Consider the following 26,087-nt stretch of genomic DNA (forward strand, 5'->3'; position numbering starts at 1 on the left):
TTTTTTTTTTATTTTGAGACAGGGTCTTGCTAAATTGACCATGCTAGCCTTGAACTGGTGAGCCTCCTGCTTCAGCCTCCCAAATGGCTAGGATTACAGGCCCCTGCCACCTGGCTGGACTTCCTAAAGGGACCCTGGCAGCACAACTATAGATTTGCTGAAAATACACAAGCCCATGAAGAAATCCAGACACAAAAGCCACATGTTATATGATTCCATTTATGTGAAATATCTGGAATAGCATAGGCATTTACCTAGAGGAAGAGAATGGATAGGTGCTTGCCAGGCACTGGGAGTACATTGCAAGGGGCAATGAGAGCAATGCAGAATGGGCCTGGGGTTTCTTTTTGGGGTGATCAAAATACTCTGGAATTAGTGGTGATGGTTGCACAATTTTGTGAGTATACTGAAATCACTGAATTATTCACTTCAAAAAGGTGAATTGTATAGCATGTGAAACACAACTCAAAGAAAGAATAAAATCATAAGCCCATATTTTTTCCTAGAACCAGTTAATTCTAAAACTCTGGTTGGGGCCCAGGCATTGAAAAGTCTGTACAGATATCGCAGGTGATTCTCAAAAATCAGCCAGGCTTGACAACCATTGTTGGTATGAAATGGCTACTTTCTCTCTTCAAGGAGAAGTTCAGGTTTGGGTAGGGAGGTTTTAGCAGCTTATTTAACTTGAATCTGCCTCTCTCTGGCTCTTGCTCTTTGCCCTCCCTTTCTCAGCTCAGTTCAGTGGGGAGGGGATCAAGAAGCCCAGTGAAGATTATAGCCATGGGGAGGGAGGCGGAGAGGGAGAGAGAGACGTGGGGGGGGGGGATTAAATAGAACAAATTTTGTGTTGTGCATGCATGAATATATCACAGTGAATCCCTTAATTATGCACAAATAAAATAAAAGGTTAAAAAAAAGATTATAGTCATAATCAGTCTCTGTTGTGAATGGAATTGCGTCCCTGCATTTCTATGTTGAAGCCCTAACCTTCACTATGACTATATTTAGGCATAATCTTTGTACCTTCCTCTCAATTCTGCTGTGAACTTTAAAAATCTTCTTAAAAAGTTTTTTTTTAAAGGTAATTAAGTTAAATGAGGTCATAAGGATGAGGCTGTAGTCTTATGGTAGAGCATGTGCTTAGCATATGTGAGGCCCTGGGTTCAATATCCAGTACCATCTCCACCTTCACCACCACCACCAATAACAACAAAACAAAACAAAAAACAAAAATTGAGGAAGAGGCACAATAGATGCACCATACAGGGAAAAGGCCATCAGCAAACCAGGGAGAGAGCCCTCAGGAGAAACTCAACTGGCCTCACATTGATCTTGGATTTCTAGCCTCCATAACCATGGCAGAAAATGAATTCCTGTTGTTAAGCCACCAGTATTGTGGTGTTTTGTTATGGCAATCCTCGCAGATTAATAAGCCTAAGCTTATTAGTGAGAAATGGGGAACTATTACTTTTTTAAAGCAGAGATTTGTTCTAGCAAAACTGACATGCTCATGATATATAGAAGTTTCTTTTCTATAAAATGAAAATGGTAAGACTTATTTTTTCAGATATTAGATTTGGCAAGTCTAGAAGATGAATAAAATCTTCAGTGCAGCTTCTTCTGTAAAAAAGCAAGAGGTAGGCAATCAGATAATTTTGTCCTATCATTTCTAATTATTATGGATCCTGTTCTATTTATTGTGTTATTACATTGTCTAGCAAAAAAGGCAGAATGCTATCAGAGATGACAGACTTCCTTTCCTGTTCCCTCACCTAATGAGAATGCCTTTGGCATTTTATGGATGAATACCATGTTTGCTGTTAGATTCAGATGACACCTTTCTTCAAATTAGTCAATTTTGAAAAACCATCCTGTACCTGCCCACCTGTCTAGACACCCTTCCGGTTGTCTCCCCCGCACACTGGCTACATGGCAGACAAAAGAAACTCAGGCTCTTTTGTGCACCATGTCTTTGTATTTCCTCCTCTTTATTCCAGGAACATCCTCCCCAACTTTCAAATATCTCTCAGCTTAAAGAGAACCAGATAAAATTGTAGTTTCTTTTAGTCGGAGAACAAAAGGAAGAAGGTTCCTGCTTCTCTTCCCATTTGGAAGAATATCAGAGAAAATGTCTCCATTACCCTTCTCCTTCCTTTTAATTGCTCTCTCCCAGTTGAGAGGTGACCCCTCTGCTTGTACCACTCCCATCATTGGGTAGGGTAACTGTTCTTAAAGGCAAGGCCCCAGAGTTCCACCTTCTTTCACTTCCTGTGCTCAGGGCGCTCCTGTGTATTTGGCCCACCCTGTGGCAGGGCACCCCATTGGGGGAGAGAGATGGGGAACTATTATTCTTTTTATTCCAGTTTCTCCACTGTGACTGGATGGGTGGGTCCGATGACCCTCGTTCTGGGAGTTCTGCTATTCAGTTCAGTGAAGAGGCAGGAGGACTAGGTCTCCCTTAGGCCTGGGGTTTAAGCCATTTTCAAATCCATTTCTTACCAAAGCTTTGCATTATGATATAGAGTTCCTTGGACATACATTCTATTGGTATGAATCCTAGTGGGTGGGGGGACTCCCTATACCCTTAACCCTGGCACTGTGAGCTCTCATCAGACATTTTCTAGATAAATGAATGAACTGACGCATGCATCCCAGGCTTTCTCCTCTGTAATAACAGCTGTTGTTCACCGGGCACCTTCCATGGGCCAAGCACTGCTGTCTCATTGCATCCCCCCAACAACCCTATCAAATAAGTCTTACCATGTTCATTTTATAATAAAAGAAGTCCTGAGTATCACCACTATGGTAACTATGCTACAGCAAATCTCTGCTTTAAAAAAGGAGCAGCACCCCATTCCTCAGGATCTCAGCCCAGCCTTGGTGGCCTTCCTCTGGCTCACTCGCTGCCAGCTCAGAACCTGATGTGCCTCTGTGTCATCAGGGTCATGGCTCTCTGAAGACACTAAGGAACGATCCTTTCTTGCCTCTTGCAACTTCTGGTGGCCAGGATGTTCTCTGGCTTGTGGCAGTGTCTCTCCAATCTCTGACTCCACTTTCCCTTGGCCCTCTTTGGGTGTCTGTGTCCTTTCCTTTGAAGATGACAGTCATCAGATTTAGGGTCTATGCTAAGTTGAGGATGATTTCATCTTGAGGTCCTTAACTAATTACATCTATAAAGACCCTCTTCTCAAATAAGGTCGCATTCTTAGGCTCTGGGTGGACATGGAATTTGGGGAGATACTATTCATCTCACTACAATCAGCATACAAGTTCTAAGCTGTATAGCTACGGTAATTTAAGGGAGTAAAATGGACTATTCTCCCTTGTTCAAGCCATTATTATCTGGAGCCTCTGAAACCATATTCTAACTACTAGAATCAATCTGGGAGTACATGTCTGGAGGAGGCTGCTGAGGATGGCCTGGGGTGACGGTCTGGCCCACTCAACAGGGGCCAGACATGGCAGGACTCTTCTCCAGTGACCATATTATTGGACTACAAATGGACACTTGACCCAAGCTAAACCAATAATACTCGTTTCAGGGGATTGAGATTTTAGGGAATCAGACTAAAAGCCAATACCTGAACTTCTCTCCTGAATTGAGGAAAAATTAATTTATGGGTTGTGGGATAGTGACCTTCTATTTATCATCAGGAGAGAGAAGCAGAGAAAACCAGTCTCTGTCTGGGGAAAATAAAACAGATGGTCAAATATAGGCAGAGGTAGAGTCTAACAGTGTGGATGGATCTCATTCTTGGTTCCAGGCCAACGGGAGGCCGAGCCATACTTATGCCCTCAGGTTCAAGACAGTGTTAGCAATAGGTACTGAGTGCTCACCCTGGGCCGGACCATGTGCTTGACCTGCATTGTATTGGTCACCGTATTTCACCCTAGCTGGATGCAGTGGCACATACCTATAACCCCAGCAGATGCAGGAAGATAGCAAGTTTGAGGCCAGCCTGGGCAACTTAGCAATACCTTGCCACAGACTGAAAAGCAACTGGGCCAACTCTTCACGATGGGGAAGACCAACATATTTTTCTCTCTCCTTACTCAGTGCCATATAAAATTTCCCTACATTGCTTCTTACTTTTAACAAAAATGTGGCAAAATATACATAATATAAAATTTACCATGTTAACCCTTTTTAAGTGTCCGGTTCAGTGGTCTTTATGTTGTTGTGCAACCATGACACCGTTCATCTCCAGAATTTTTCATCATCTCAAATGGAAACTGTGTTCATTAAATGCTAACTATCCATCCTCCCTGACTTCATATAGGTGGAATTATATAATGTCTGTCCTTTTGTGACTGACTTATCTCACTTAGTACAATGTCTTCAAGGAGGTATCATCAGTATTGTATGTTGCAGTCCATTGGCTAGATCTAGTCCCATCATGGCCTCAAATGAATTATAAGGAGGCTAGGAAAGGTAAGGGAGGTGATTCATGGTACACATTTGTGCCACACGATAAATTATCTTTTTGCTTAAGTTAGGTTGACTTGGCTACAGTTTCTTGCAAACAAAGAATTAGAATCATACCCATTCTACACAAACAACTCAACATCTAGTGAATGGAGGGAGCTCATCACTAGGGGTTCTTTATTACTAATTGGCAATATTCCTTTTTTTGTGTGTGTATGGTGCTCGGGTTTGAACCCATGGCCCAGCACATGCTAGGCAAGTGCTCTACCACCAAGCTACTCCCTCTGCTGCTCTAACTAGTAATATTCTTGGTGCTGCTTTTCAGAATTAAAATTATAGAATGTTGGCATTAAAAGAACCCTAAATCCAGAATTGACTCAATCTTCTAACTTGACTTTCTGTAGACAACCTATTTTGGGGGTCAATATTATTAGACAAAGTGTATTAAGTATTTAGGATGCATCGAGAACTGTGAGAAGCCAGACATGGAGGCACATGCCTGTAATACCAGGAAAATGGGAGGCTGGGGCAGGAGGATTGAAGTTCAAGGCCAGCCTGAGCAATTTAGTGAGACCCAGTCTCAAAATAACATTAAAAGGCCTGGGGCTGTAGCTCAGTGGTCAAGCACTTGCCTAGTATATGTGGGGCCCTGGGTTCCATCCCCTGTACCACAGAAAAATATTTAAAAAGAAAACTAAAATAAAAGAAGTGTGGGGGCTGCTGGGGCACAGAATTTGACAAAAATTTAATCCCATTCTATTGGTAGAAAACCTCATCTTTCTTGTGTTGATAAACATTACTTGTTCACCCATGGCCTCAATGTTTTATTATTAGATTGTGATCATGAGGGAAATTTATGAGTATATCATGAGTGTATTTTTGACTTGTATAATTTCACTTCCTTTTGCTTTCGCAATACTTTCACTATTGGTAATACTGTACAGAAATTTCCCCTTTTCTTCACTTCTTTATATTTCTCTTTTCCATACAGTTAAATAATAAGGGTGCCACATTACATAAGCTTGTATGAAATTGTCTGCCACCTACTCAGAAAAATGACTTCTCTAAGATTTTATGCACCACAATAGCTTCTAGGTCTATCCTTGATGACCCAGCGGCTACATTTGACATGACTGTGCAGCACAAGAGATGAGCTAGCATGGCCCGGCTGGGAAAGTTTCCTCTCTGGATGTGACATTAGGTACAAAAAAAAAAAAAAAAAAAAAAAATGGAATTGAAGCTGTGACAAAGTATTTATGATTAGGGTTCTGCCGCTGGGTCCTCCCACAAAGAAACTGCATTCAGCAAATTCCTTAAATTCTCTAAGTCTTAGCCCTTTATCTATAAAATGATGCTGCTAAAAGAACTGAAAGTCCCTTTTCACCTTAAATATCTATGCTTTTCTGATTCTAGAGAGAACCATAAGGAAGAGACAGGCAAGCAGCTGGGACAACTAGGAAGCTGGAGAAAGAAAATGGGAGAAAAGGAAAATTCCAAGGACAAAGAAGGCAATAAAAATAATTCAGAATAGCAGGTGAGGGAGCCAAGCAAAACAGGTTAAAAGAGAAAATGATAGCAAGCCTGCAGCGTGCTGGGGTCTGCAGTGACCCTGCTGCATTCCTATGGTGCTTGCCAGGACACTTTTGAAATGGTTTGAGGCCTTGCCCTGCCCTCTCCAGAGCTAGGTTATAGAAATTCCAGACAATTAACTGCGCCTTTCCAGGTGTGGCAGTTGCTGAATACCCTGGGCCTGCTGTTGGGAAAGTCTTCCCAGGTCTCATGTTTCTGGAGTTGGGGAGTCTTCATGTTTTCTACTGGCGTCATAAAACTGCCAGGCTACCTTGTTAGCTGCAAGGAGAAGCAACTCAGACTTTCCAGTTCCTGACAACTACCCTTCCCTGGGTCCCTGGCCCAGCATGGAGCAGAAGGCTTACTGCTGTTCCGTGGCTGTGATTCCAGGATGCCAGAGCTGAAATCCCTTCTGTGGCCCCTAGGCTGGTCTGTGGCACCTGTGTAGTATGACATGGATACTCAGAAGTAAGGCCTGACCTGACCAGGTTGACACCTAGTGAGAAGTGAAGCAGAATTTGAACCTTAATTGAGCAGATTTGAAGCCTCACTTACTTCTAAAGGGAATCAGCAGTATCTTGTTCTTGGCCTGGGCTGTGTGTCGAAGAGAACTTTCAGGCTCCAGGTTTGGGCTCCACTTTTTTTCTGCCTCCAGAATAAGCGTGGCTGAAGGGCCTCAGGCTCTTCTGGCATCTCCCAAATGAAAAACAAGATATTCAATAAACACGGTTTTAAATGTGTGATGTGAGAGAGAGAGAGAGAGAGAGAGAGAGAGAGAGAGGGAGGGAGAGGGAGAGGGAATATGAAAGATTACATGTTTATCTTAGCGTTGAAAAAATAGATCACATAAAATTTCATTTTTAAGGCAGAAGAGATAGAAGAAATCTGGTTATTTGTTTTTCTCTTGCATGAAGATGAAATCTTCAGGCCATAGGACTTGCCTCTCAAGGGTTTGGAGATCCTAAAGGAAACAAAGAGAGCTGCTGTCTGCTGTGACTTTGGGTGATCAGTTTGCTAAAGCTAGCACATAGTTGTGATTGAGGGAATACAATGGTTTTTGAGGGGAAGCTGGAAAAACAAGGCTGTTGAGGGAAAAGACGGCATCTGGGGTAGCATGGGACCGAGTTCAGTTTTGTTGTTTATTTCCAGATGCAGAAAGAAGGCTCACATTTCATGGTTTCATCCGACAACAAAACAATGGATGGTACAGATCAGGACAATAATGCTTAGCTGGTGGCCACCTGACCTCCGTGACAATGGGTCCCTGTTGTAGAATATTGTATGAGTGGCTTATTTTAACTCTGTCCATTGGTCAGAAATTTGCTGAGGTGCTGGAGGCAACACTGCACAAATAGAAAGAGCAGCTCCAATAGACCGTGGCAGGTACAGAGAGAAGGCAGGAAGCATCTGTCCCCCGACTCCCCTCCCCATCCTTCCACACCAGCAGTCTTGCTCTTGGGACCAGAATTAGGGTACCTCCATCTATAGCTTACCTTGACCCTCTTAGGACCCATGAGAACATTCCTTCGATGCTCCGCCTCTCATTTCCCACAGCCCTAACAGAAAACAATCATGTACATCGTATTAATCAGACTGATGGTGCCTACCACACAGAAATAGAGGCTCAAAAATGTTATTATATGGTGTCCCTCTCTGGAGGGGAAGAACTCCTAGAGGGCTTCTCTGAAAAAAGATTCTTGACTATTTCATCACCAAACACCATGCTGTCTTCCTTTTTGTCTGAAAGTTATGGCCTTTGGTAGTTTTAAGTATATTTAACTCAGGTAGCAATATCCTGCTTTTAAACTCACTGTGATGGATTGCATTGAGTCCCTATAAACCATATGTTCAAATCCCAACCCTGACACCTGTGAATTTGATCTTATTTGGAAATAGGTCCTTTTTAATCCCCCAAGGGAAGATGAGATCATGCTGGAGCCCTAATCCAATCACCCGTGTCTTTACAAGAATAGAGAAATTTCAGCTGGGTACGGTGGCACACACCTCTAATCTCTGCTACTCAGGAGACTGAGGCAGGAGGATTGCAAGTTCAAGGCCAGATATGGCAATTTAGTGAGACCCTGTCTCCACACAAAAAGGATGGGGGATGTGACCCTGGATTTCAATTCCAATCCCATCTCCTCTCCCCACACATACAAAAAGAGAAGTCAGGGACCCACATGACAGGGGGATAGTGTCACCAAGGAACACTAAGGACTGCAGCAACCACCTAGAGCCTTCGGCGGGGGGGGGGGGGGGGGGGCGGGAGCAGGCACTGCCTACACCTTGACTGTGGACTTACAGCCTCCAGACCCATAAGAGAACACCTTTCCGTTGTTTTCAGCCTCCCAATTTATGCTAATTTGTTACAGCAGTCTTATAGGAAACTAATACACTAACCAAAGGACTATAGTTCTTTGTCCCCGCTTATTTTAATTGGTAGAATAGAACCATGACTCTCAATAGCTTTGAGATATCTGAAGAAAATTTTGATATGATCATGAATATATTCTATTTTTAAAAGTTTTTGTTTTGTTTTGTTTTTGTTTGGGGTACCAGGGATTGAACCCGGGAGCGCTTAATCACTAAGCCACGTTTCCAGCCCTTTATTTTTTTATTTTGAGACAGGGTCTCACTGAGTTGCCAAGGCTGGCTTTGAACTTGAGATCCTCCTGCCTCAGCCTCCTGAGCCGCTGGAACTATTGGCGTGTGACACTGCATCTGGCTAATATATTCTATTTTTACCTTAAAAGAATATATACTTGTGTTGCAGCAGCCACGTGTGGATTGAGATAGTAAGATCCTAGGAAAGGGAGAGCGTCGTTGCCCCTGCGGCAGGGAAAAGTCTGGTACTACCACCATGTGGACCTTGGGCTTCACCCTCTGTAACACTGCCTCTATGGAGGCTGCCTCCTCGATTTTCTTGTTTGACTGACTTCCCTTTCTTCAGAATTTTATTTTTTCTTGGTACTAGGAATTGAACTCAGGGGCACTGAGCCACATCTCCAGCCCTGTTTTGTATTTTATTTAGAGCCAGGGTCTCACTGAATTGCTTAGCACCTTCCCATTGCTGAGGCTGGCTTTGAACTTGCAATCCTCCTGTCTCAGCCTCCAGAGCCGCTGGGATTATAGGCATGCACCACCACGCCCAGCGTCTTCTTCAGAATTTATTTGCACAATTTCCTCAAGATGTCTTCTTGGTACCGACAGTAATTCTTATTCTGATGCCATCGATGATATCTCAAAAAGGTGTTATTTTCTGTTCTGTCAGGGTGTCAGGTGTTTATCTCTAACCACTGAGCGACACCACCAGCCCCCCTTTTTAAGTTTTATTCGGAGACAGAGTCTTGTTGAGTTGCTTAGGGTCTCACTAAGTTGCTGAGGCTGACCTCAAACCTACAATCCTTCTGCCTCAGCCTCCAGAGTCACTGAGAATAAAGGCGTGTGATGCTGTGTGTAAGGAGAATGCACAGAAGCACTGTGACTTCTGTGACACTGTGGTATTTTGGGAAATGTGTGAAATTGGTGTAAACCCTTGACCTTATGTTTCCCAACATCTCCCACTATCTCAATGAGTCAGACAAAAACTTGAGCTGACACTGAGCATATGGCCTGAAACAGACCCATCACTTGATGGTCACACCATCTCTGTCTTCTACTTTAGGACTTTAAAAAGGTTGTATTTTGCCTGTTGAGAGAGGAATCTGCTGTTTTTTTTTTTTAAAGAGAGAATTTTAATATTTATTTTTTAGTTTTTTGCGGACACAATCTTTGTTTGTATGTGGTGCTGAGGATCGAACCCAGGCCGCACGAATGCCAGGCGAGCGCGCTACCGCTTGAGCCACATCCTCAGCCCGAATCTGCTGTTTTGAGGGTAGGAAAATGTAGCATGCTTACTTTCTGATTTTAGGGTCAGCCCTTTTCTGGAGCATCAGGGACATTTCTTGTTCCTTATGCTGAAAGAAAAACATGAAAGATTTTCTTTAAGTGAACACACTTTGGGCTCTCATTCTGACTCTCACACTTAGGCTTTGTGTTTCCCCTTATTGCCCTTTTTTGTTTGTTTTCAAATGGCCATACTTTCCTGAAGGGAAAGTGAGGAACCAGGAGAGGGGTGAGCGAGAAATGAAAGATGGAGACCAGGCAGAGATAAACACGAGAGTTTGTGTGTCAGAGCTGATAAATAAAGGCCATCTCTCTACAGCGGAGAGGCGAACCAGGCTTGGGTTCTGGGACTTTTATGGGGCAGACTCAGGGCCCAGCTCAGAGATGAGCTGGGTCCTAATGCAGGTGGTTAGGGGTTGGGTTGGAATGAGGGAGAGGTGAGCCTTTCTCAGAAAGGCCCTTGGGTGGGAAAGTGAAACTTTTTCCATAAAATGGCAGCTGTCACTTAAATGGCCATCCAGATGCTAAGCAAGGACCTTATAGTCCCCCCTATTTTTGTTTTGTATTGGGCCCCTTAGGGAACAGGGATGTAGCTCAATATTCTGTAACTGCTTCCTGCTGGGAAGGGGCAGCATTTGAATCCCTCATTAGGGCTGTAGGATGTCATTAGAATGATGACAGAGGTTGAGTGGTGATGGAATGCTCTCTCCACCACCCAATTATGTGAGGGATTGGTATTTCTGTAACAAAAACTGGTTTAAGTTTGATTAAAGATTTTTTGGATCTGGTCTTGAACCAATATAATGACACAGGGGGCAAGCATCTGAAGTGCCCAGTGGTAAAGGGGGTTACTTAGCTGCCATCCTTCAGCAGAGGAGAGCTATTGTTTCTGACGTCCAAGGTCTGATGGAGTTGTTTTATCTTGTCCTTTACTGTAGCAGATTGATTGACATAAAGATAGCAGTCCTCCTGTAGATACAGACAAAGTCTGCCTTTGGGGGCCTTAAAAAGATCAAGGCCCCTTGGATTCTGCTAAAGAATCAAGCTGGAGTTGTATGGTTCTTGTGGTTTGAGCAAGTTGCTGTAAGTCTCCTAGAAATTGGAATGGTAATTCCTGGTAGTGGTCCCCCTGGGAGGTGAGTGCAGAATGAGGGAGGAGGGCAAAAATGAAAAAGGGAAGGATGGTACTCAGGGTTCTGCAGTGTGCTCGTGGTCCTCAGAGACCAACGGAAGATTGGGGGTTCCAGCCTTGGAGAAACACAGCTTGAGAGGGCCTGTGAGTGTCACTTTATAAAAGGGTAGAAAACCTCATTTTAAACGGGAGTTATGAACCCAATATAGGATGCCCTGAAGATGGGCCGCCAAGGGAGTGGTAAGAATGACCCGATAGGGTCCAGTCCATTTTATGGAGAGTTGAGAGGAGGAGGGAGACTTGTTGATGGGGGGTAGTTAAAAGGTACCAGGTCGTCAGGAGACAGAGTAGGAGAAGGGGAAGAGGAGGAACTAGGCTTTGCCAGAAGAGCATCACTGTATTGCCAGAGAAGGTTCCTAATGTATGCAAAAAGGGGACAGAAAAGATGTGGAGCAAGGGGTGGTGGAGAATCAGAGGGTGGTGAGCTGATCAGGGAGATGGGCCGTCCACATAGAAGCTCAAAGCAGGAGATGTTGAGTGGTCTCTTTGGGAGGGCCTGTAACTTAAGAAGAGCCAAGGGAGGGAGTTTAGTGCAATCTAAATGTAATTCAAGGGATAGTTTAGTGAGAATGTTCTTCAAGGTTCAGTTGGTACATTCCACCTTGTCAGAGGACTTGGGATGGTAATAGATATGAAAATGCCAGGAGATGCTGAGTGCCTTAGCTACAGACCGTGAAACATGGGCAGTAAATTCAGGACCCTTATCAGACTGGAGTGAGGAGGTGAGGTGGGAAAGAATGTGTTCAACAAGGACGCTGGCCACTGTGGGGGCACACTTATTGGTGGTAGGAAAAGCCTCCACGCATCCTGAGAAGGTGTCGACAAGTACCAAGAGAAATTTGTACTGCTTGACTGGGAGGCGTATGGGTGAAACCCAGCTGCCAGTCAGAGCAAGGAAGATGTCCCCTTGCCTGGTGTCAAGGAAGGAGGTGGGTGGAGATTGGAGGTGGGATTAGTGTTTTGGCAGATTTCACAGGAGACAGAGAGGATGGAGAGAATCTGTAGATTCCCTGAAGAGAGTTTAAGGTGGGATGTGAGAAATTGTTTTTAGATGTGGTGTTAGGTGAAAGAGGTTGTGAAGGAAGGTGAGCATCTGTTGAGTGTCAGTGGGGAAGAGTCCACAGGGGACTAGCAAGGCCGAGGACTGCAGGTGGAGGAGGCTGTGGGAGGGTGGTGGCCCTCACCTGTCTGCCTTGTTGTTGCTGAGTGTCACACAGGAGGTGTCTGTCTTATGGGATTTACAATGTGAGATTCCCATGACAGAGGGAAGCTTTGAGGCCTGAAGGAGATCAGAGATAAAGGGGACATTAGTAACTGAGGATCCCTTGGTGGTAAGGAAGCCAGGCTCTGTCCAAATAGCAGAGTGGGAGAGAAGTATATGGAAAGCGTATTTAGAGTCAGTGTGCACATTGAGGGAGGCTCTCTTTGCCAAAGTGAAGGCTCTGATGAGGACAACCAGTTCAGCCTGCTGATTGGATGTATTATTGGGGAGGGGAGACGCTTCCACAACCAGGTTAGAGACTGTAGCATACCCTTCCCAAAGGACTCTCTCCTGAAGGACGGAGGAGCCATCTGTGAACCATGTGTGTGTTGCCTGGAGCAAGGGGCCTACCTGTATGTGGGAGGGATGTGGAAGAAGCTCCTCCAGAGTTTCAATGCATGAATGGGTAAGAGGAGAAGTGGAAGAGTCCTAAGGAGCTGGAAAGAGAGTAGCTCACTTTAAAAGTGAGCATGTGTGGACAGTAAGACTGGGATCTTCCACCAGGGAAACCTGTAGAGATAAAAGGCGACAAGGGGGTAAGGAATGTAAGCCCTTTGACATGAGGAGTTCCTTTAGATGATGGGGAGCCAGGATAATGAATGAGGCCCCAGAGGTGAGTTTCTTTGACTCGTTAATGAGTAGAGAGGCTGCGGCCAATGTTCATAGGCAAGGGGCCCATCCCCAAACAGTAGGGTCCAGACCCTTTGATAGATGAGCCACAGAGGCAAAGGTTGGCCTCAGCAAGTGTCCGAGAACCCTTAGAGCAAATCCCTGCTTCTCAGCCATATAAAGGCGAAACGGTTGTGTGAGATCAGGGAGATGGAGAGCAGGGGCTGGAGGAGGGCCTGCTGGAACCTGGTGAAGGGCTTTGTAACAGAGGCAATGAGGGTTCAGAGAGGGGGCCCCGGGCCGCATCATATAGACACTTAGCCAACATCAAATATTAGGAACACAAACTCTGAGGAATCCTGCCATACCTAGAAAGGAGAGAATTTCTTCCTTAGTTGAGGGCATTGGTATATTAGCGATAAGGCCTTTGTATCAACCATAATGGGTTTGTGTGTAGGGCTCAGGAGAAAGCCTAGATATGTTACCATTGCCAAGGAAAGCTGTATCTTGGATGGAGAAACCCTGTAGCCACGGGCAGAAAGGAAGTTAAGTTTATAGGTGTCCTGATGGCTGACCTCAAAGGAGGGACTGCAAAGAAGGAGGTCATCAACATACTGTAGCACCATAGACTGAGTGAGATGTGTGGATGCTAGGTCCTTAGCCAAGGCCTGTCCGAAGTTATGAGGACTGTCTCAGAACCCTTGGGGGGAACTGTCCCCGTCTGCTGAGTGGAGTTATAAGATTCAGGGTCAGTCCATGTAAAGATGAAAATGTCTTGAGAGTCAGAATGGAGGGGAATAGAGAAGAAGGCACCTTTCAGGTCTAGCACTGAGCAGTAAGAGGTCCCAGAAGGAATGGGGGAGAAAAAGGTTTAAGGGTTGGTTACCACAGGATGGATTGGGACAACTGCAGAGTTGATGGAACGGAGGTCTTGGACCAAGTGGTAGGAACCATTGGGCTTTTTTTTTTTTTTTTGGCAAGATGGGGGTATTATAAGGGGAATGAGTAGGTCTAAAAAAATCTCTTTTGCAAGAGGTCTTGAATGATAGGCTGCAAGCCTGGGAGTTTTTGTCGGGAGAGCAGGTATTGTGATTGGGCCAGAAAATGGAGGGGGTCTTTGAGATAGATGTGAATAGGCTCATGGTGTGAGGAGATAGAAGGATCTGAAACATCCCAGACAGTAGGGTCCATCTCAGAAGGGGATAATGGGAGGCACTGGCAGACGGAATAGGGGGGATGGTCCTAAGGTCAGGGTGAGGATCAGGGGAGCGGCAGGTGAGTCTGGATGGAAGCATGTTTGAAGGGAGAAGGAAAGCGTAGCCCCCAACTTTGTGAGGATGTCCCTTCCAATAAGGGGATCAGGCACTGTGGGATGACCAAAAGGAGTGGGTAAGAACTAGAGAGCCAAAAGCACAAACAAGGCTAGGTGCCAGTAAAGGTTGGTAAAGTTCACCCTCTACCCCAACAATAGAGGTCATAGAACCAGTAGTAGGCCTTCAGAACTCCTTGAGGACTGAATATGTAGTCCTGGTGTCTAGGAGGAGGGAGACAGGCCTACCTGAAATACGCAGAGTTACCCTGGGTTCTCGAGGAGTGATAGTAGTGGTCAGGTGATGGGGACCTGGGCCTCGTTCATCCTCTGCAACCAGTCCTAAGAGTTGGAAAGGGGAACCAGAAGGGCTGGATGGCTAGGGGCCGAGATGGGCTTGGGATAGTCAATGGCCCAGTGTCCCTCCTGATGGCATTTAGGACAAGGGCCCAGAGGCTTTCGAGGCTTTGGACATATATGAGCCCAGTGATCCGTCTGACCACATTTAAAACAGGGTCCGCGTGGTCTCAAGGTACGCTTCCAGAAGCCAGTAGAACCAGGAACAGATGCTAAGACTAGACAGTTGGCTTGAGAAAGTATCTGATATTTCTGCTTCTGGGCCTTCTCGTCTATCACTATACACATTAAAGGCCACTTTCAAAACCTCAGCTTGGGGAATTAGAGACCCCTCTCCAGGCACCTTAGTTTGGCCTTAATATTGGGGAAACTCTGGGAGAAAAAGTAGGTCATTAGTAGTTGGCTCCCATCTGGAGTCCAGATTAGTATATTGTAATAAAGCCTTGGTCAGGCGATCTAAAAATGCTGAAGGGTTTTCATTCTTACCTTGAATGATTTCCTGGAGCTTTTCATAAATGATAGCCTTATGGGCTGCCTTTCTAAGTCTGCCATGTGGCAAGTAATAAATTGGTTTCTACTAGTTACTCCTCTAGGCAAATTATAATCCCAATTGTGGTCCCGATCAAGGATTGCTTCAGTGCCAATCAGATGGGCAGAGGAGATCTGATGTACCTCATCAGCATAATTCCAGCTTGCTCCCAAACTCACCTGCACTCCTCCTTAGACAAGATCATATGGACATCGTGGAAGGTCAAATCATATGATTGAGTCAGATATTGAAACTGTCTGATATATACGTGGTGGGGCTTGAATTATAGGACTCAAGCTGCTTTTCTATCTGTGAAAGATCTAACAAAGAGAAAAGCACATGAACCCAGATTACACCATCTACCCCAGCCAACTAGCATCGAGGACACAGAGATGAGGGTTGGGCAGTGGCAGCCCATGAGTGTGTGGTGAGAGGAGAGAAGCGTGGAGGGGCTGAGGGGACAGTTGCTGCAGAGGCTTCATTAGAAAGAATTGTGGTGGGCTGGGGATGTGGCTCAAGCGGTAGCGCACTCGCCTGGCATGCGTGTGGCCCGGGTTCGATCCTCAGCACCACATACAAACAAAGATGTTGTGTCCTCCCAAAAACTAAAAAATAAATATTAAAAAAAAAGAAAGAATTGTGGTGTGGCGGGGGCTCATCCGCTGGGTTGAAGGAGGATTCCTGGGTAAAATCTTCTGTCCCTTTGGAAGCAATCATAGGGGAGGTGAGAGCTGAGAGGATTTGTGTGGGAGAGCAAGAGTTGCAGAGAGAGGGTTTAGAATGTACAAAGAAAAAGGCCTGAACATACGGTATCTCTTTCCATTTTCCCTAGTTGCTCACAATAGTTGAAAAGATCTGTGATAATACCGGGATCTAGAGTGCTGTTAAGCAGCAATTCAGAATCGTTATCCAAAGGATCTGATTGCCCAAGTGGATAGGTTTTACGTGGTTTAGATCCGGGGTGAGAGACAGACCCTAGGTTAGCCAGGAGGCAGCCTAGGGGACTATGGGAGGGAAGGTTTAGAGGTAGTCTCATCAGGAACAACTCACAATCATCCTTCGTGGCTTTTTCTCAAAACCCAGAACCCAAATAAAAAACCACCTATAGACTTGATTGACAGTAGGGATCAGACATAGCTGTGAAAGTTGTGGCTAGGGGTGCCCCCAACCATGCGGTAATCCTGGGAGTGCCCGACATTCAATGATCATTTTCCAGGACCTGTAGTTTGTTTAGGTCAATCAGAGACAGGGGTCTTACCTAGAATGTCCAGTTGTGGGTGCAGAGAGGGCATTTAGCAGAATGGAGCGCCTGGTCCCACGATGGAATTTGGATCAGGGCTTGGGGACCCTCAGTGACCCTCAAAGAGGGGAGCGGGCACACCAGGGAACCCTATCCCGGGTTTCAGCACCAAACTGAAGGGAAAGCGAGGAATGAGAGATGAGTAATCGAGAAATGAAAGAGACTAGGCAGAGATACATATGAGAGTTTATTTGTCAGGGCTGACAAATAAAGGTCATCTCTCTGTAGTGGAGAGAGGCAAAACAGGCTTGGGGTTCCAGGAGTTTTATGGGAGAGCTCAGGAATCAGAGTGGATGGGTCCTAATGTAGGTGGTTAGGGTTGGGTTGGTATGAGGGAGTGGTGAGCCTTTCTCAGAAATGCCATTGGGTGGGAAAGCAAAATTTTTTACTTAAAATGGCGGCTCTCACTTAATATGGCCATCCAGATGCTGAGCAAGGACCTTATAACATCTATTGGTCTTCTCTCCTGTATGAATTTGTTCATGTTGTGAATGGGAGGTCCAATAAGCAAAGGTTTTCCCACATTGTTTACATTCATGGGCCTTCTCTCCTGTAAATTCATTTATGGTGCCAAAGGGAAGTAGAAGAAACAAAAGACTTTCCCACATTGCTGACATTGATAGGGCTTCTCTTAAGTATGAGTTTGTTTATGTGTTTGAAGTTGTAAAGAATGAGTAAAGGCTTTCCCACATTGTTTACGTTCATAGGGCTTCTCTCCAGCATGAGTTCGTTTATTTTGACAAAGGGAACTGTAAGAAGCAAAGGCTTTTCCTACATGGCTTACATTTATAGGGCTTCTCTCCAGTATGATTTGTTTATGTTCTGAAAAGCAAGTAGAAGAAACAAAGGCTTTCCCACACTGTTTACATTCCTACGGCTTCTCTCCAGCATGAGTTCCTTTATGTCTTTGAAGGGAAGAGGAAGGACTGAGGGCTTTCCCACATTGTTTACATTTATATGGCCTCGCTCCACTATGTTTATGTACTTAAAGGTAAGAGGATTGAGTGAAGACTTTTCCAAATTGGTTACATCTGTAAGCTGTCTCTCCAGTATGAGATTGTTTATCTTTTTGAAAATACGTGGAACAACTGCACTCTTTTCCACATGTCAGACATTCATAAGTTTCGTTTACAATGTGCACTAATGCTAGTCTTTGAACACTTGTAAAAGAAATTACAGATGTTCTGTTCAGCTTAAGTTTATATGGCTTCCTTCCAATCTCCTCATTCTCCTGTGGTTTGTTTGTAGAGTGGGATAAAAAATGTGCCTATTAAGGAAAAAATATATATATGAAGACTTGTCTATACATATTCCTTACACATGAAATTACTCTAGTGGAAAAGCTCTGGTGAAGACTAAGATTTGGGATCCCACTAAAGGTATTTCCACACTGAGTACCTGTTTGAATTTTTCCAGAACCTACCATATGACTTCTGTAAAAACATTATATGGAAATTTATGGTTGGCTCATTAACGCTTTTATGTTAATGAGTTGGTGTTGCACTTACACTATTACCAATGTCAGGGAAAGTATTTGTTTTCTGTCATGTCCAAACTGTTTGAAAATACTGATTCTCAGAGCTAATATCAAAACAGTAGTATCATGAGAACATTTTACAGCTTTGTCAATTAATCAATTATTTGTGAAAACATGTATTGTACATTAAAGTTCATATTTCTGGTTAAATGAGAATAACTATAATTCATATCATGGTTGTTTTCTATGCTTGTGTTGTAAAATTATAGGACATGTTACAATTCCCTCAAGACACTGTTTCCTCTGTTGAACACAAATTACCTTAGATCTCTCCTGGGATTTGTGTTCTGATCTTCCCATTTGTCTCCTAAAATATAGACACAGAACAATCATTATAAATCATCATGATTTCAGAATAAATTATGGGATTTATAATATGAGCAACTCTAATGCAAAAATAAAAATGAAGAAAAAAGGAAAAAAATATGGGATTTATGCGGCAGAGTGCAAGACATTAGGCCCAATATATTCTCCAATGCAAACCCATTCCACATTCCAAATCCATGAGAAAAAGACTCCCACTTGCCAGGCCTTGTGGCCAATGCCTGTAATCCCAGCAGCTTGGGAGGCTGAGGAAGAAGGATCTGAAGTTCAAAGCCAGCCTCAGCAACTTATGGAGGCCTTGTCTCTAAATACAGTACAAAAAAAAAGGATGTGGGTCGGTGGTTGAACACCCTTGAATTCAATCCTTGGTTTAAAAAATGAAGAAAAAACAAAACCCTCCCAATTACTCAGTGTTTGATTATGTAATGAAACATCATCCTTACGTATAGAATCCAGGTTGCTAAGGATTTCCTGCATCACATCTCTGTAGAGATTCTTCTGGGAAGGATCCAGCAGAGCCCACTCCTCCTGTGTAAAGTTCACAGCCACATCCTCAAAGGCCACTGAATTCTAAAATATTCCAGAAAAGTGTAGTGCAGGCCAGGAGAGATTGACAGCATTAGGGCTCTATTCCCATCGTGTGAGATGTTGTCACATTTCTGTGATCTCCAAATATTTATTCCATGATTTTGTCATCAAAACTTGTATTCTTGTGCACTCAATTGCCCAAACAGAGGGATTCCAATATAAGACCTGAACTATCCAGAAATGCATCAGCAGAGCAAAAACATCCTCCTCATTGTGGAGTCCAGTGAGTAAAGTATGCTCCTGGGTCACCTTTAACGCCTTTGTAGGGTGCATGTCTAATACGTGGAATAATGAAACCCTTCTATCTTATGTGTAGAAAAGAACTAACATTCGTCATCCTGAGAGTACCTACACTTAGAAGTGCCTGCTGATCAAGTTGGACTTTTTCTGATAAAGAGAACTAAGTAATCCCACCAAACTAAGCAGTAACACTGAGTCCTAGTGCTGAGAGTACAGGTAAACAGCATGATCTTTAATGAACGTCTGCCTTCCTTCAGAAATCTGATTATTTTGTTCCACTGTTACCTTAGAACCTAAAGGGTCACCCATCTGAAAATAAACAAGTGAAAATACAAACCCTGTGCTCAAGGAGATCAGAAGCTTCCCTGGCAGACAATATTTAATCCAGGTAGTAACAATGTACTCACTGGGCATTGAGAAAAATTAGCTGCAACTGGGTTACTCCAGACCAAGTCTAACCAACCAGGACACAAGAAGAATAATTCATAAACAACAAATGTCGAATAGTTCTAACAAGAACAAAGCAGAATGGGGTAAGTGGAAAGATGTATGTGTTTTAGGAATAACTCAATGTCAACAAAGGTCACCTCTTCCAAATGGTAGCCTTGCCCAATATTATAAATTTCCAAAATAGGGGCTGGGGATGTGGCTCAAGCGGTAGCGCGCTCGCCTGGAATGCGTGCCGCCCGGGTTCGATCCTCAGCACCACATACCAACAAAGATGTTGTGTCCGCCGAAAACTAAAAAATAAATATTAAAATTCTTTAAAAAAAATTTCCAAAATAGACTTCATACGGTCAAGAAGTAATTTGCCAAGCCTAATAGGCATAAGAAGTGTGTAACAATTGTCAACATTGTCTGAACCACAGACTGCTGACTTTTCTAATATATAGTCAGGAGCCACACAACAATGATTTCTTCAAAGACATGTTTGGTCACATAGGCGACACATACACAGGTGTCTATAGCAAAGGGATTCCTTTTGTGTGCAGTGATGCTGGAATAACAAACCTAATGCATTGTCAACTGCGTATTTGGTAAAACAACATGCTGTAGAGGTTTGTAGCCCAGGAACTACCAACACCACAGAGCCTAGGTATGCAAGAGGCTGTGCCATCCAGGATCATGTGAATAGAGAATGATGTTTGTGCAATCATGAGGCAGCCTACATATGTTCCTCAAGAATGCATCCCTGTATTTAAGTGACACATGACTGTACATCTAGGTCTTTCCAATTATGACACTCCAAGCAGCGCCGTATTAGCAGACACAGGAAAAAGGAACCAAGAGACAAGAAAGTTTTCAGGGGGTGACCTTATAGGGAACGCCGATTGATGACATAACAGGTATTCTAGAAGGGAAAAAAAAATCACAAGCAATATGAAACATGGGCCAAGACAAACCTAATTGCAAAAATGCGTTTCAGTCCTATTTCACAATTCTAAATTCTCACATCAAAGAAAATCAAAACACTCCCAGAAGTTTAGAGGGAATGATTTGAGAGGAACAGAAAAACCATTTTTACCTAAGAAGAGTAAACAGTAATGGAGAAGAATGAGAAAACCAAATACATTAAAATTAAGGGAATTAGAAGATGAAAAACAGTGCAGGAGAAACCTGCAATAATACTACCTCAGAGAGCCGGGCACAGAGTGAGGTGAGTAAGTGCACGTCAGTCAGGAAACAGACAAGAGGAGGAACAGCAAGTGAGAGCCACGAGTGGAGAAAGGACCACCTCTCAGTGAAGAGGAAACCCCGGGAGAAGGCCAAGCAGGTGAGGCTTGACACCAAGTGCAGGACAAGGACCCCTCCGTCAGGGAGCGAGCAGGGGAGACCGAGGACAGCTGGAACTGCATGGTACTTCCTCTTACCTGAAATTTACCATGACCTACAGCCCAGTGATTTTTAGAGCTCTCTCTCTCTCTCTCTCATACACACACACACACACACACACACAAGCTTACTGCTTAAAACATGGCAAAAAGATGGCATTTTCCAGTATGCCCAGAGAACTCCATCCTTCCTGAGCCCTACATTCAAAAGAAACTATCTCCAAAGGCTGAATCACCCAAGATGTTAGGAGCCAAACTTTCTGGGGAAAGAGAAGCACCTAGCTCCATCTCCCCCTAACCTTCCTTTCTAATCAGGGAGGAGGGAGGGCTGAGGATTGCTCATGAAGAATGGCCCTGGAAGGTCTGCGTATCCTGAACCCAGGCCAGGGGCAACAGTCAACAGAATGCCCCCCCAAGACACTGTGTCAACAGCAGAATTCCTCCATCACAACAGCATGGAAGAAGGAGCTGTAGGTGTCACACCTCAGTTAACAGCTTCCCAAGGGTACAACAGATAGACCAACACTGAGGAAGTGGACAGATGTCCAGAAACATGCCATGCTTAGAAGAAGGAGGAAATATGAACAGTTCTGAGATGGACAGCATGGATCACCCTCAACAAATGAAAACCCAGGACCAAGTGGTTCACTTCTGAAATACCAAACATTCACAACAATTAATACATATATCCTTCAAATACTTTTTGAAAACTGAAGAGGAGGAACTACTCCCTGTATCACTCTTTGAGGCCAAAATTCTGCTCATTATGTATACAGAAAAGTGCAGATAAATATCTTTCATAAGTGCCTATGCAAAAATCTTCAGGGCTGGAGTTGTAGCTCATTGGTGGAGCACTTGTCTCATAAGTGTGAGGCACTGGATTCAATCCTAGTACCACATAAAAACAAAATTTTAAAAAATCTTCATATAAATACCAACCAACCATTTTTGGAGGTACATTTAAAGAGTTATGCACTGCTTCCAAGAAACAGGCATCCCTGAAATGGACGATGGGCGGACACATGAAAATCCATCAATGTGACAGAGCATTAGCAACATGACTAAAACACAGAGCCATTTGAATTGATACAGAAAAAGCATTTGAAGAAGACAACACACTCATTGACCACAAAAACAAACTGGGGATTCATTCAACATAATCAGAGGCGACATGTGAAAAGCACAGAGGACATCATGTCCAACGGTAAAATCAAGAAAAGCTCTCTCTAGGAACATGAGATCTGCTCCTTTCACCAGGTCCTTCCAAGGCAGCAATAGTAACAGTGGCTAGGGGAAATTATGCAGGGAGAAAAGAGTGGGAAAGAGATGTACCCGATTGGAAAAGAAGAAGTAAAATTATCTCCCTTCACAGATAATCAGTTGCATACACTGAAAATGAGTAACCTTAGAAAGGTATTGAAAAATAATATCAAGAATAAAAAAAATTAGGTATTAACCAAGAATGAGGATTTTATACTGAAAACTATAATATGTTCCTAAAAGAAATGAAATGAGACACAAATAAATGGAAATATACCTAGTGATCATGAGCTCAAAGCATTACCATCTTAATGACCGCCGAGGGGAGCCTGGGTATAGGCAGCAGCACGCATGCTCTGGGGCAGGATGATCTAAAGCTCCCACTAAGCAACAAGGCAGGGTCAGCCTCTGAGAAAAGGAAAGGGCAACCGTCAGGATCGCTGTCACAACTGACCACAATACTGGGGGGGAGAAGTGGCAGGAAGCTGCATGAGACCCAAAAAAAGAATATCTCCCCACTGATTTAGCCACAGACTACCTGTGGTCAATGTCAGAGGAAGCTGCTCGGCAATCCATGGGCATGGAGAGATGGCCCCCAGATTGTGGCAGCCACCCACCAAAGGCTGTGAGGAGAAGGTGCCTGAGTCCCCAGAAGTTGAAGGGGAAGTGCCCACATTGTCCACAGAGCATCAGGAGGTGGGTCAAGGGAGAAAGTTGTCCAGGCTAAGGCAGCAGAGAGAAACAGCTCCCAACCTGAGCCACAGCTGGGAAATGTTGGCACTGTTTGGACACTAGCTGGACACTGTACCTCAGTCACTCATCAGAAGGAGTGGGCACCTGCTGTTGATGACCTTGGGTACTGCAAGTTAGAACCCAGGGGACCAGTGGAACCTCTGTACTCAGGACTGAGGACAGCACCCCTGTAAGCCGTGCTGGCCAGGGGGGACATTTCTGAACCACAGATCACTTGCAGAGAGCCCATAGCCACAGGATCTGTGTTCAGACACAGCTGCCAGGCTCCACATCACCATGAAAAGCAACCTGCTGAGGACAGCAGGTACTCGCTTACCCACAGCAACCATCATAGAACCTAACAGACAAGGCTGCACCCCTGGGCAGTCAACCACAGGCCCTGGGGATGGTACCAGAACTGCCCGGAGGAGGTCCACAGCAATGAGCCGACTGCTTTCCGTGTCCTAGCATCTCTGGAGGGACCCACAGCCAAAGAGTGACAGATATCGTTTACATGTCCCCAAAAATAATGAAATCCAAACTGAGATTCAGCAAGAGTTTTTGTCACCTTGGCATGTTTTACTGCAAATAATTCTAATGTCAATTTTTTTTTTTTTTTTTTGGTAATTGGTGTTGAACTCAGGGGCACATAACCATTTAGTCACATCCCCCAACTATTTTGATATTTTATTTCGAGAAGAACTGTGGAATGAAATGGAACAAAATATGCTATGTGCCTCTATAAATATATCTCAGTGAATTCTGATATTACATTTGTCTATAAAGAAGGTCATTTCCAAATGAGAAACACAGATAGGGCTGGAGCTGAGGGAGCACAGACATGTCAGGCTCAAGGGGCAGGTCAGGTTCTGGACAGCTGGGGACCCTCTCACCTGGTCTTGCTCATTGAAACATTCCATGATCACCCTCCCAAGAGACCTGGACCCTGACTCCACTCTATGAGGCTTTTCAGGTTTGCACAGCATTGCACTGGGGTGGGAGGTTCTTAAGCTTTGGCAGAGTTTTTAATCCTTCATAACTGTGAGAGAATACAGGGGATGGAAATCACTGCTGACCTGGCCCCTCAGCACCAGCATCTAGAGGCCGACTGTCCACCTGACTACAAGAAGTGGGAACAGGAGTGACAATGTCCCAAAGAGGCAGCAGGAGAGATGAGGCCTGTTACAGAGATTCCTCAATTCCAGGACCCCCAGGTGCTCCCCTGAAAGGATACACCCCAAACCTCAGACTGTTCTCTAGGAGGAGCAGACCCACGGCATGAAATTCCCCGCACCTGCAGGACACAGGGCAACTGTGGGCACCTTGTGGCAGCCCCAGGAGAGGCCAGGACCGTGGCTCAGGACACAAGGCCCTGTAAAGTATCCAAAAGGAACCTGTGCCCAAAGATATTAAGGTGTCTTTACTGGGAAAAGATAAAGGAAGACCCAAAGAAGTTTAATAGTGGAGTTCCATCTTTCCCCTCATGGTGGATATTCACAAATAAGAAACAAATTTTTTAAAAAGTATCATGCATCATTCAGTGAAAAGGTGATAATTAAAATACGGTGCCCACTTGAATGTAGTGAGGGGAACAGTTGATAATGCTGTGAACTGGAGGAGGAGTTGGAGTCTGGAAATGTGGACAGATGTGCAAGTTTAGGGGTTCACTGCCAGCCCTAAGAGGGGCTAGGCCGGGGAAAGGAAAGGGAGACCCTGTTTCCCAAACATGTGGAAGATGGGGGAGGAGGAGGGATGGTGACCCCTAGACCAATAACCTTGAACAAGGAACCCCGTCCCTGAGACAGTATCCCCTGAAAATGGTCTGCCTTCATTGCACACTGAGAGACTAGGGCTGGGGTGCAGCTGTGAAGAGAGGGTTCTGCCAAAGTGGCTGCAGACCAGACAGCACACTGGGAGCCCAAACGGGACCAGCCCACACCATGGCCCGACGGCATCAAGGACTGAGCTGTAGCAACATCTCCTCAGGTCTGGATTAGCTGACTCTGGAGTGGACAGTGAAAGGACAGAGTCCAGCCACAGCTGGATCCCAGTTCTGACCAGCTCATCTCCCACCTGAGCAGTCCTGACCTCACACACTCACCATTTTCTGCCTTCTGGGGAGTCCTGACAGCCTTCCTATGGATCTCATAGCACCTGCAAATCACAGGGAGACAGATCTGAGCCAGAGCCACTTGGGCCTCACACAGCAGAGAAGACACAGTCCTGGAGATGGATTCTGAGCTGCGCAGGGTGAGAGATGAAGGCCTGTGAGACTGTGGAAGGCCACCCCCTGCCACCACCTGCCTGCTGACTGCTCAGGCTCTACAACACCCCTCTATCCTGCCAGCCCATATATGCACACTTTGGGGCCCTGAGTGACAGGAAATGTAGCAGACTCCTGGATAAATGAAGCTGGAAAAACAGGTTCTTGGCAAAATCCCCTTTCAGGCAAAGTTTCCTCCCTGCAAGGGGACCTATCCCACCAGGGGGACATTTCCACGTAGGCAGACATGACCCTGGCTATCCGAAGCAGGCCCTGTTGTCTTCCTGCTCTCAGGAGACCCTTTCTGCATCTTCTGCCTGGACACAGAGTCAAAATCTTGTGCGAGGCAAAATACTCAGTGTGAAGGCAGCCAACCCTGGCCTCGGAGGAGGTGGGAGTCAGGTCAGGCCAGACTGGAAAGGAAGCAGGCAGGCATTCATTTCTTGGGAAGAGCCTGCGTTGGCAGGAGGGGGAAGGGGGTAAAAAAAAAAAAAAAAAAAAAGAGCCTGCGGCTACATGGCCAAGACTACCTCACACTTTAATTCTGTCCACTCATTTTTCAGTCAAGAAAATAGAAAGACAACAAGGAAATACAATTAAGTGCATGACAAATTAGTTACATGGCAATAAAAGCAATCAAAAATAAAGAAAAGCAAACACTTGAACCAGTTCAGGTAAGGTGTCTGCTTCACCCACAGCTCAGAATGAAACCCTATTTGCAGGGGGGTAAACACATTCCCATGTAGGGAGCCAGGCTGTGATTGCTGAAATGTGGCCCTGAGGGAAAATACCATGACACTCACTGCCCTGGGGGCCATGGTACACTATCCCAAATCCGATCCCTCCAGGGTGCTGCCCTTTCTTCACTGATCAG

Source organism: Spermophilus citellus (genome assembly GCF_964194105.1).
Source record: "Spermophilus citellus genome assembly, chromosome: 15".
Classification (NCBI taxonomy): domain Eukaryota; kingdom Metazoa; phylum Chordata; class Mammalia; order Rodentia; family Sciuridae; genus Spermophilus; species Spermophilus citellus.